The following is a 13,406-nucleotide window of genomic DNA, read 5'->3' on the forward strand; positions in this document are numbered from 1 at the left end:
CAGATATCACTATCACCCAAGACCTTGAACCTCTGCTGCTGAACAGCCTTTTGGTGCCTTAGCTAGTGTCCACAAGACATGACCATGTTTGGATGATGTGATTGATGCTAATTTAATATCAACCTAAAAAGAAAGTATTTTGGGGGGCCAACCCAGTGGCACAGCAGTTAAGTTTGCGTGCTCCACTTCAGTGGCCTGGGGTTCGCTGGTTGGAATCCTGGGTGTGGACTTATGCACTGCTTATCAAGCCATGCTGTGGCAGGTGTCTCACATATAAAGTAGAGGAAGATGGGCATGGATATTAGCTCAGGGCCAGTCTTCCTCAGCAAAAAGAGGAGGATTGGCAGTGGAGGTTAGCTCAAGACTAATCTTCCTCAAAAAAAAAAACAAAGAAGAAGAAGAAAGTTTTTTCACTGAGTGACAGCAAAGGTAAAATATTAAAATTTGTTTAAGCATATAAAATGGAAAATTCAATATGTTCTATTAAATGCTATTTTGCATTATATTTTCTTGAGTTTATTAGGAGGCTTTTCTACTTACTATACTGAAGAACTACTGACTGTACTTCTGAGGTGATCAGGATAAGGCTAGAATTCTGCCATCAGCAGACACAAACGTTAGCTTCTTTGCCCATCATTTAGGGCAGGGAGTGTGTATATCCAGGCAGGGTGACTACTGGGAAGTAGGGATTGTCTCCCACCGTTCTAATGTAATTAGACATTCCTGTTCCAATATTTTCAAGACATTTATTTAAAATTTATCTATTCATCTAAATTATCCCATTTTATCCTTAAAAAAATGTTGACTAGATCACTATTCCTTGACAACTTAGATTCTGACACCTTATAGTAGTGTGATTGTTTCACTGTATAGGCTGAGCAATGGAAAACAAGTACTTTTCACTAATTTTACCCACTATAGAAGTGAATATACAAATCTAGAGTCCAGTTTCTTATGGGAAGCATTTAATAATTTGAGTGAATTCAAACATTTTTGATGAATAACTCTCCAAGTCAGTAAAAGAGTATAGTCCTTGTTAATAACTCTCTGGAAAATAAAATTAACGATGCCTGAAATTGTTAATGCAATGTCAAAAGGTGTTTAACTTACTTTCTGGAAGTTACCTAGGCACTGCAAATAAGGCAGATTCTTATAAAGCTAAAGGTTTTGAATCTCTAATCCCCACCCAACCATCTTTGCCAGTTATTTGGTTATTGTCTATAAGGGTGAGTCACAGTGGGGACTGATGGCATCAAACTGGGATCCACAAACTGAATGGTATCTCGTGGCATTAAGGGTCAAAGGGTAACACTATTTCCAAAGAAAAGTTGGTGCTGTAACGGAGTGTTTATTGTAATGGAGAGTGGGGTCAAAGAAGTATTTATCACAGTCTGCCTTGCAAATATTTTTAGCATTGGTCAGTTGATCATGGTGTCTCTACAACCAAAATAGATGGGCAGTCTGCTGAAGTCTTAACTTGATCTGTATAAGCAGAAAAGCTCTGGATCTAGAGAACAGAAATCTTGAACCACTAAAACAAAGAATCACGGCCTATACGCGAAGTTCAGGAATTGAGTCACTTTACAGACATCAAACCCCTTGAGTGAAGTTGAGTTACCTTGAGGAAAGGATAGCTACATTGCCAAATATATATTGCTAATCTTCTTCAGGGTGACTGGGCACTGGGAAGGAGAAGATAATTTTGGAGGATAACTGAACACTGGCTTTGAACTGACACAAATATCTGGAGATCCAAAACTTCACTGTGGTTTACCAGTTTGAGTGCGAGGTTTGGAGATCAGATGATCAATGGAGTTTTGGCTCAGGTATATCTCACAATCAGCACAAAGGTTCTGCAAAATCACCCTGTGGTTATTTCCCCAGTTCTAGAATGCACAATTCAAATAGACATACTCAACAATGGGCATAATCCTCATATTAGTTCTCTGACCCATGTAATAAGGCCTATTATAGTAAGAGAAGCAGGTGGAAACCAGTAGAACTGCCTCTACCCATGAAAATAGTAGACCAACAGCAACTGCAGTTCTCCAGTATCCTAGGAGAACTGCAGAGATTACTGCCACCATCCCTCACTCGAAAGGTGCAGGGGAGGTGATTCCTACCACATTCCCTTCAACTCATACATTGCCCTTTGCAAAACGTAAGTGGATCTAGGAGAATGACAGCGGATTATCCTAAACTTAATCCAAACTCCAATTGCAACTCTTGTTCTAATTACAGTTTTGTTGTTGGAGAAAAATCAACAACCCCTCTACCACCTGGTATGCAGGTATTGATCTGGCAGATGTTTTTGTTTTCTATATACTTGATAGTAAAGAACGTCAGAAGCAATTTGCTTTCAAATGACAAGGCCCGCACATACCTTCACAGTCTTATCTTAAGAGCATGTCCTGCTTCCAGCCCTATGGCCTGTCTAAGTAGCAGGCACTTTGCCTTTCCCTTCAACAGACATATGCTCTATATGATTATATTACACTGCTTGGAGCTATTGAGTAGGAAGCTGCAATTATTCAAGATACGTTGGGAAGACAATTATGGGCCAGAGAGTGGGAAATGAAATCCACATAAATTCAAGAGCCTGCTACCTCAGTGAAACTTTTAGGGCTCCAGAGATTTGAGGCTACTTTTTTTTTCACTTTTTCTTCATTTTTAATTTCCCATTATTTGATACTCAGATCGTTTCACAACAACAGCAACAAATAGTTAAGAAGGATTTAAACTGTAGGTAAACAAACAAAAAAAGCCACACTGGAAACATATTTAGTACAACTATGCAGAAAGATACCATCATGATTATTGTTAATGTAAGTTTCATATGTCACATTTTAGTGGCATGCTTAAGCTTAGCCAGACTTCAAAATAAGGCAAGTAGAAGGCAACTTTTGAGAAGCAAAAATAAAAGTGAAAGTCTTGTAAAAACATAGTCAGAGAGGTTTTTCAAAAATATCTGGATGGCATTACCTAATAAATTAATCATTATAACTTCAAACTGAATGAAAATGTCTTTAACGTGAATACAGTGTTATAGGATTTTAAATGAATCACACAATGAGAATGTCACACTGAGTATAGCCAAATATGGATTTCATTATCTAATGTACATTATTCTGTAAATTCAATGTATGTGAAGAATACAAGACAATTTCATAGCCTCTGTTCTTAGATAACTGAGGAAATTAAGTATAAGGAGAAAGAGTAAAAATTGGTTTGAATGGAAAACGGTTGTCTTTCATCTTTCCTTGATCAACATAGCTTCTCTCTAAGCTGTTGCAAATACTACCATCAAGATACTAAATTGCATACATTGTGTATGCAAAGCAATCGGAGTTATAGGGAATATTGACAGAATTATAATAATAGTCTCCTTTTTTGAATAAAATTGATCTATATAAATATAATTCTAAATTTAACAACTGCCAAAAATCACCACTACCAAATTTGTGATTCTAAGCCTTGCAGAAGCCTAAATTATCTTGGAGAAGAACTTTAAAAGCAGTCTCCTGGGGTGTTGAGTGATCTAATAAATTCAGTGTGGTTTTTAGTTTTCCAATCCCATATTAATTATAAACTCTTCTTAATTTTAAAAACAATTAAAAAGATTTTCTCACCAAAATTAAAAGAAAAAAAAAAAGAGAATCAAACAGAAAACTGATTCTTATTCTGTAGCATCAGCACCACAGTGGATAGTGCTCAAAATTGCTGGATGGTTTCATAAAATGTATATTTTTTAAATTTTTGCATTGACTTGCATTTTTGAAATATATGAGCTAACAAGTAAGAATATCTGTCTCATTCCTCATTCTCCAGAGATTATCAGCATTCTCACTCTCATGTTTGAATGTCGAAGACTCTTCTACAACATACACATATATGAATTTTTTTCAAATTAGGATTTGCATCACCAATGGTATTTTCCAACTTTTTTCTCAGTTCATCACATATGGTGTAAATATTTTCCATGTCTGTATAATTCTGTCCCTTCATTCTTTCTGACATTTTGTATATTATCACATTATAATTATAACAGCTGATATTGATTTTTGTCCTATGTACCATACATCATTCTAAGGATTTCATGAGAAAATATGGTACACTTGGTGGACTGATGGTTAGCAAACACTTAGATATCTTTCTACTGGGGAAAGTCTGGAAAGCAAAACATCTTGTTTCTAGACTCACATGTCAGTCACGTGTACTCTGTGGAATTTGAAAGGCAGAAGTAAGATAGTGGCCACACTTCTGCAGTTTCTGTTAGTACAGTGGAATCCTTTGGTCATACTGTTTGTGGCTTTAATGTTACTATTTTCTGATCATAAAAACTTGCCAAACAAAGACTTTGTATTGGAGGAAAGTGATAAGTGCATAGGATTTACAACCAGAACATAAGTTCAATATAAGTTCTGCCATACACTGATTCCATTCCTTTGGACACATTAATTTACTTTATGTTGTTTTACTAAGAGAGGAGGTAATAATATATTGCAGGGATCTTGAAAGGTTTATTTATAAAGTATTATCCATAGTATCTGAAATAAAGGTGTTCAACTATTCTATTTGAGGCATTTCTGAGGATATGGAAATATGTAATTTATGTTTCTGATCTCAACTTTTAGCTTCAGACACAAAATAATTGGGTTCAACTTTACTACTCAAGAACATATATTACAATTTTTAGTTCTATGTGTTTGTCTAGTAGAATAAAGAACAAACAGATCTAATTTTTGTTAGTGTTCTTTTCAGAAGACTTTCTCTGATCCCAAGGAACTTCAATAAATCTCAGGACCCTTCTGCTCTAAGGAAGATCCTCTATTCTTCTTTCCTGTTCCATGGAAACGACTTAAAGGTCAATAATCTTGCCTTTGTAGTGAAATAATTGCTCTTGCATGCAAGAAGTCGTGGCAGTTCATGCCATGCACAGCTTCCTGCTCCAGGAAATGTTTAATCAATGCTTCTTGATACACTTTTCAGGAAATTACCTTGTAGCTAAATATTTCTTTGTCTAAATAGTTCTTTTTCCTATATATGATGATATTTTAGTTTTCAAATTTGTTTAGTTTTTGCTTGCTTTTATATTATTAATGATTCTGCTATAATTTACATACATTTTTAAAAATTGCACTAAGAAGATCTTTTCCTTAAAACCAATTTTATAATCCCATCCTAATATGTAAGGAGGAATCCTTAGTGTCCAGAAAAACTGCTTTTGGATATTTATTCCAAAGAATTGAAATCAAGATCTCAGGGGCAGGCCCGGTGGTGCAGTGGTTAAGTAAGCACATTCCGTTTTGTGGCCCAGTGTTTACCGGTTCAGATCCCAGGTGCAGACATGGCACCACTTGGCAAGCCATGCTGTGGTAGGCGTTCCACATATAAAGTAGAAGAAGATGGGCATGGATGTTAGCTCAGGGCCAGTCTTCCTCAGCAAAAAGAGGAGGATTGGCAGATGTTAGCTCAGGGCTAAACTTCCTTGGAAAAAAAACAATCTCAAAGATGTATTTCCACTTCCATGTGCAATGCAGCATTATTCACAACAGCCAAGAAGTAGAAACAATCTAAATGTCCATCAACAGATGAATGAATAAAAAAATCTGGTATATTCATACAGTGGAATATTATTATGCCATAAAAACAAAGAAATCCTGTCATATGCTATAATATGTACAATCCAACCCATGATGATCTCTCTCTTCTTTACATCGGCTGGGAGTGACTAGAATAGTGAGAAACTCAGGATTCTCAGTGCTTGTCTTGGAATGGACCTCCTCTACAGAAAGAGGTGACATGATTTCTCTCTGCCTATGACACTATGCTCTGTACTCTCTCACCTTGTTCTGGTCACAACTGATTAACCTCAAATCTTCAACCAATCTCTGTGAGATCTTGGAAGTAGGAAAAATGAGTTCTGGCATTTACTGACATCCTCGTGCTGATGAGATAGTAGGAGCAATGATGCAAAAGGCAAAGTCAAAGAGACAGGAGTATCTTGTGGCACTGCAGATACAGTCCTGGTCACAAACCTGTCATTTTGCTTAATCATGAAACTGGTTTCTGATAAGGTTCAACATCACTTAGAGATTAAATGAAAACTGACCATTTTCCATTTGGATGTGCATTTCTACCAATCTGACAACTTATTTTTTAACATGCAAACTCATATCTAAATGTACAAAGGGTGGGCTTCTCATCGGCAAAATGATAAACGTATGATAAAATAAAACTTCACCTGAATTTTACCTAAATTATCAAGCTATGTTGAAAATTTAGAAAAGCAAGTCATATATTTAATTTTATTCTTTAATTCGTAAGTATATTTTAAAAACATGCCACATGCCTATTAGAAGACATTGGAGGAAAAAGAATTATAAGACATGACTATGAACTCAAGTTTATCATCTACTCATAGCTATGAAACACATGAGGACTTACGTAGAAATTTGAAAATCAAATAACAGAACAAAGCTATGTCCTCACCAGATTAAGGAGCAAATGAGTATTATGATCCAAAAAGAACTTAACAGGTAGAAAAATAAGCAAAACCTACTAGTATAAAATGTATCAAGAGTCACTCTAAATCTAAAGTTACCTAAGTGTATGCTGCCTAAAGACCATCTTTATTTGATCTTAACCACAATAATGTAAAACACTATCTAAAAATATCTTGTACAACTCGATGGTTGGGCATTCGAGGTGTTGTGTTCAGTTTACAATTATACCTATCAAGAGAACAATGCTATGTTTATGCAGTCATGGTCATGATTCAAAGCTAAGCGTTCTTAAACTGAAAACATTTGTTACAAAAAATAGAGGAATCATACAGGCATTGATAACGTTTTTAAAAAAATTGTCACTTGGAAGACAAGAGTGTTGTTTTTATTTCTCTCCATAAGAGAATTTATACCAATGAGTAGAACGTGCATGAAATATATACTGATTTGATGGGGGAAAGCTTTTTCTTTTAATATTTTATTTTTTTCCTTTTTCTCCCCAAAGCCCCCCAGTACATAGTTGTATATTCTTCGTTGTGGGTCCTTCTAGTTGTGGCATGTGGGACGCTGCCTCAGCGTGGTCTGATGAGCAGTGCCATGTCCGCGCCCAGGATTCGAACCAAAGAAACACTGGGCCGCCTGCAGCGGCGCGGGCGAACTTAACCACTCGGCCACGGGGCCAGCCCAAGGAAAGTTTTTTATTTAGTTTTTTAACGCAGCTTCAATTAATTTCCACCTTGAGAGGCAGTGAGTTTGCCATTGCGGCGTGAGCCAAGAAGCTGAATGAATACTCTTCAAGAAGTTGCAGAGGGAATTTAAGCTTTCAATATGGAACTGGCAAAAGAATATGCCTCTCTAGTTTCTTCCAAATATGAAAGACATTTGTCCTATGAATTGTGGTATTAGTTCAGTACTTTTAGGTTACTAAAATCAGAAGCACATTCAAGTTACCTCAAGTGGTGGGAATTTATTGCAAGTTAACACAAAAAGATTGCCTCAGCAGCTACGTACAAATGGTTCTTGGCAACAGACCAACTCATTGCTTGCCGAGATGTACTGGCAACTCTCAAGTTATGGTCTTCTTAATGTCCACTCAAGAGTGGGCTTCCATTCCTTTCTTTTCCAGTGATGGCCCACTCTTGGCCCATCTTCTCTTTGTTTCTACATGTCTCTATATAGGCTTGGCTTTTTACTTTTTATTTTTCTGGTATGATCTCTGCCATATCTACATATACACTCTCTCTGCTTTGACTATTCTTAAACTGCTTTATTTTAAATTTCTCCATGAGTGAAGATCTGCTTGAGTCACTATTTAACATGAAATGTTCTTACTGAGCAGTCTTTACACAAAACATCTCATAGCCTGCTTAACTCTTTTAGAAAAGATCTATAAATATCTTTGGGTCAGTTGAAGGTTTGAGTTTAATGGGTTGTGACCAGAACAGCAAGTTGAGAGAGTACAGAGCATAGTGTTGTAGGCAGAGGGAAATCACGTTGCCTCTTTCCATAGGGGAGGTCCATTCCAAGACAAACACTGAGAATCTCAAGTGTGTGTTCCTCGCCATTCTAGTTGCATAGAGCTGATGTGAAAAGAGAGATCATCATGGGTTGGATTGTCTTCAATTTATGAGTGGAAGTCAGGGAAAAAGGACAAATCATCTTTATTCAAATCATCCTGACTCTTCTGAGTATCTTAGAAAGAAATGTTCAGATTTTCAATCTAAATAATCTATAGAAATGACAATTTTTGCTTCTCCACTACGAGTTATAAAATGATAAAGTGGCCTCAGGCTTTAATGAATTATTCATTTTATAAATATATTTTTTCTAAATATAGGATATGATTTATGCAAAGAATATATATATAATATATATCTACATTATGAATCCTAATAATAAAATGTGTACCCACACATCTATCACTCCACTTAAGAAGTAAAGCAATATTTGGCATGAATAATTTATTCTTTAATCAAATTCCTGCTTAGTGATAGCCCCAGTGATAGCCATAGTGTGACCTGGGCTGTAGACATAGGTCCTACATAAGTATTTGTTGAGTTAATAAGAGTATGGATGTTCATTTGACAAAGAGTCAAACAGAATTTTACATTCCTCTCCCCTTGGCTTCCTTTCATCTTAATTTATAATTATAATTTCATAAACATTAAAGTATAGTAATATTTAAAATATTTGAGGTAAGTGTGAATTTGAAGAAAGATCATCAGGAAAGAGAACCATTTTCTTGCTCATTCAGGTTTAGATGTCCATTGTTCAGCTAGCATTTAATTTCTATTCCTAACCATTGATTAGTTTGCCCTAGCTAAGAATAATACTTAGATTTTGGAATTCTTTGGCTACTTAGAAATCAAGAGTATTATATCTCGTAAGAGAATTGCTGCTCTTAGAAGTCAGAAACATGTTAAAATATAGAAGGCCTTTGAAGCTGGTGGAAGATATGTAGAAGATAGGAGAAATAATATAGATAAAAAGACAAGGAAAACATTGTGAATCTAAGAAATTAAAGATAATATTGTAGCATAATGTTATGTAAAGTGAGAAACAATAATATATTTTATCATTAGGATGGCAGGATATTTGAAAAACCTTAAGAGCAAGTGCTGAAGTCTTGGCTGTAATACTAGCTAAGTTTCACAAGTTACATAAATGTTCTCTGCCTCAGTTTCTTCACCTTTATAAGGAACACAATAGTACCTAACATGAAGACCGTCTTCAGTACTGAGTGAAATACTCTGTGTGAATGGCTTAAATGAGTGTCTGACACACAGAACACACTCAATACATATCAGTTATTACTATCAACTTTCTGCGAATCTTTGGAAAATCATTTATTTTCTCTGGGTTTATTTTCTCTGAGTATCAATGTATAATTTTTTACACAATTTTGTTATAATTTCCTTTCATAACCTGCAAAGATGCTATGGAAATTAATGAGATGATTCCTGAGAGGAGAATATTATTCTGACTCTTTTGGGATGAAAGGGGTCTATGTTAGTCACAGCTTTATGATATACTTTTATATACTAAGGTTATAGATAATTTAAGTTAGATTGCATAATGAACTGATGTCCTAAAAGTATTTATTAATGATAATATTGCATAAAATATTACTGGATAATCATATTTTATTGAGGCAAAAGAAATCCTTCAGTTTTGATCACTACTATCCACTGAAGTAATGAACCACTCCACTGAAGCAATTAGACTCTGTTTGTGCTCAGGGTTATATCTAGGGTAAGTTTTCAGTATGTTTCAGGAGATTGTATATCCAAGACCTATTTCTTTCGGAGTGACTTTTTCTATGCAGCCCTGAACTTCTTGTATCGGCTCCAATAAAAGATGAGATCTAAGAATCTTTGAGCCTGTATTCTACAAAGACATTAACCCTTGAGAAGAGGGTATCAGGCAAAAATAATGAGTTGGTGTTGCAGGAACTTTGGAATTTATATACCTGAATTAGCAGGATTCTCCAGAGAAATAGAACCAATAGGACCAATAGGAGATACATATATATATATATACACACACAGAAAGAAATTTACTTTGAGGAATTAGCTCACATGATTATGGAGGCTAAAAAGTCCCACAATCTGCTGTCTGTGAGTTGGAGATCCAGGAAAGATGGTGGTGTAGTTACAGTCCAAGTTCAAATGCCTGAGAACCAAGACAACTGATGGTGTGACTTCTAGGCCAAGTCTGAAGGCCTGAGAATCAGGAGCAGCAACGGTGTAAGTCCCACTCCAAGGGCAAGAGAAGACTGATGTCACAGCTCAAACAGTCAGGGAGAGAGAGAGAGAGATCCTCTCTTTCTTCATTTTTTGCTGCATTCAGGCCCACAATGGATTGGGTGATGCCTACTCACATTGGGGAGGGCATTCTCCTTTACTCAGTCTACTGATTCAAATGATAATCGCTTCTAGAAACACCCTCACAGACACACCTAGAAATAATATTTAACCAGACACTTGGGCATCTTATGTTCCAGTTAAGTTGACACATAAAATTAACCATGACACTATCCAAGGATACCCTCCATAATTATAAAAAGGAGAAACAAAATAATTATTTATAGTTATGTGCTTTAAAACATGACAAAAATAATTTAAAGTATAAGAGATGTTTTAAAAGTACATTTTCAAATATAAAAGATATTATTTATGTCTATATTTATATAGATTTTTCTCTATATTTTTCCCATTTATTATATCTGAGATTTACATCTATTTACAATACTGGTAAACAGAAAAAAGTAAAACTTCTCTGAGAAAAGCAAAGGTATAGAAAATTTCTTTTTGTAAGCGACAGAAAAGGATGGCTTATGGGGTCAAAGAAAATTTCCAGGAGGCAAAATTTAACCTCTGCCATCTCTCACTTTCTCTCCAGTCGGCAACTTATACTACTAATGGGGTTTTTCATCGATTCTATAGCCACAGATAATAGACTCCTCATCTTCTCTTCCAAAAGTAGCTCTATTAGAGATCAAATGGAAGTTTGTAGATCAATACAATTTTCTACATACTCCTGGGAAAACGACAGCAGTAACAATAATAAAAGTAATAAAATGACAACCAAAAATCAAAGCCAGTTCAATATGCAAGTGCTGTGTATAGTCAGTCAGGAGCATCACTCTTGTATATGGACAAGTGCCTACGGAGGAGCAACTTGATGACCCGTACTAGATGTAAAGCCCCTGAAGTCCTCCCTTTGTCTGCTAAACTCTCTTCTACAAGGTGGATTTGGGGCTCAATTTTTCTAACACTTTGCCTACTCAGTGACATTCTGCCCCGAATTGAAGGAAATCACTTTTCACCCACTTCAGAAGACATATTCTCCTTTCCTACCATGGATTTTGTTTGTGGGATATCACCCAAGCAAATTACAACAAGAATGTCCTGCAGTGACAGAATGCCTGAGCTAGAAGAAACGTTAGCAACCACACAGTCCACGTTACAGATAAGGAAGCTGAAGTTCAAGGATATCCAGCTAGAGAATGAAAGACACAAGAATAGGTAGGTTTCCTGCCCCATAGTCCTCCTCCACCTCTCCACCCCATACACTTTGGAATTGCCCAAGCTGAACAAGTTATAATTGTCATAAAAATAAATATGAGAAGAGCCCTAGAAATTTGTCATTCCTCTTATTTTTCTTTCTAGAGGTTTTCAGATTTAGCAGCTTAAAAAGTAATACTTTATCTCTGTTTGAATGACTGTTACTATTATAAATATGTCCACTGAAATCAGAAATTGTGTTATTTAGATTTGGAACATTAGCGAAGATCCCTTAGATCTTAAACATAAATTATTTTCCTTGCAAATGAATAAATCCACATTATTTTACTTCAGGTATTTTTTTCTTTTCACATTAGGGGAATCTCACTCTACCAGCTATAGTTTATCCAGCCCATGTTATCTCCATGTGATGTCTTCAATCTTATGAATAAAATTCACCATCTCCACACTTATGCATAACTACTGACTGCATGTGAATTCAGGTAACTTAATAAATGTAATGTTTAAAACTACTATGTTATTTTCAGGTAAACCACAATTGAGAGCAAATCCTTTCTCACATGTTAACTGCTTTACTTGGAGATAAGAATTTTGGAATTTTATGAAGTTTGATATTCATTCATAACTCTGGTCTACTTGCTTTATCCCTATGATTTATAAGAAATTGATGGATTTCTTAATGTCCTCCAAGTCTGTATATATATTTTTGCTGTTAGCAAATGACATCAAATTCCAAGCAATGCAACTATAAAATAAAACCAAATGTGTTCAGAAATCTGAGAAGCTGACACATAGAGTTGAACTTAGTGCATTTCTGCTAAATCTTGTTAGAGAAGAGGTTCAAAAGAAAATGCAACATTTAGTTCAATGAGGAATTTTTTACATCTGAAACACAATTTACTGATTACAAACAAGATGGGCACTAGTAATCATTTCTTAATTGTTTAGTGAAATTTTATTCTTGAATGACAAGGAATATACAGTTCTCTCTTTGGTGGTAAACACCTTCCTCGTTTTTCCTGGGCACATAGTTTCTAAAATAATAGGACTACACATTGAACTTTAAAACTCCTATTCCATTAGGGAGACTTTGCTTTCAATCTTTGGCTCTTCTTCATTTTGATCACTAAAATTTTGGAACCAGAAAGCATGTTCAAATATAGTAAAATGCCTGTTTACAACCCAGGATTTTACACTTCAGATCAGCAAAGGCAGTTTCAAATTCTTTTGAGGTAAATTAGAAATGTTTCCACTACAAGCTTCTGGAAAATATTTTCCAGTTCAGATATTTTCATTTCAAAATGAAGATATTATTTTTCTTGAAAATAGCTCTACAGAAACTGCTAGGCTTTCTGTATCATAAATTCACCTGTGTCTGAGCTAATATTGATAAACTAGGAGGTAGGCAGATAAGTAGAACAGAAGTAGCATAAATCAAAAGATTAAGAAAATAAGTTTGAGTTACACGTAAAAGTAGAATATGCCAGGAATTTTCTAGAGACCTCTAACTTTTTAAAACGTGTACTAAATAGTCATTATGTGTTAATCTCTGGATTAAGCAGTGCATATTTAAGATTTTACTCTGAGATTATAGCTCAGAGGATATAGACAACAAACTATACAAAAAAAGACAAAGGCAAAGATACTATATTAAGAATAAACATAAAGGAGTTATAAGTGTCTTTCTAGAAATAATTTGACCATCCACCTGATATTCTTGAGAAAGTCTTAATTTATGCTTTTTGTTCTAGCATAATTATTAATTGTACTCTTTTTTCTCTCAAACTGCCCAGGTTTGGATGGCAGATGATATGATCAAATCAATCTTGATAAAAAATAGCAATTATCTAGATTAAGGAAAAAAAGAGGGGCA

This window comes from Equus quagga, chromosome 5 (assembly GCF_021613505.1).
Source record: "Equus quagga isolate Etosha38 chromosome 5, UCLA_HA_Equagga_1.0, whole genome shotgun sequence".
In the NCBI taxonomy this organism is placed as follows: Eukaryota; Metazoa; Chordata; class Mammalia; order Perissodactyla; family Equidae; genus Equus; species Equus quagga.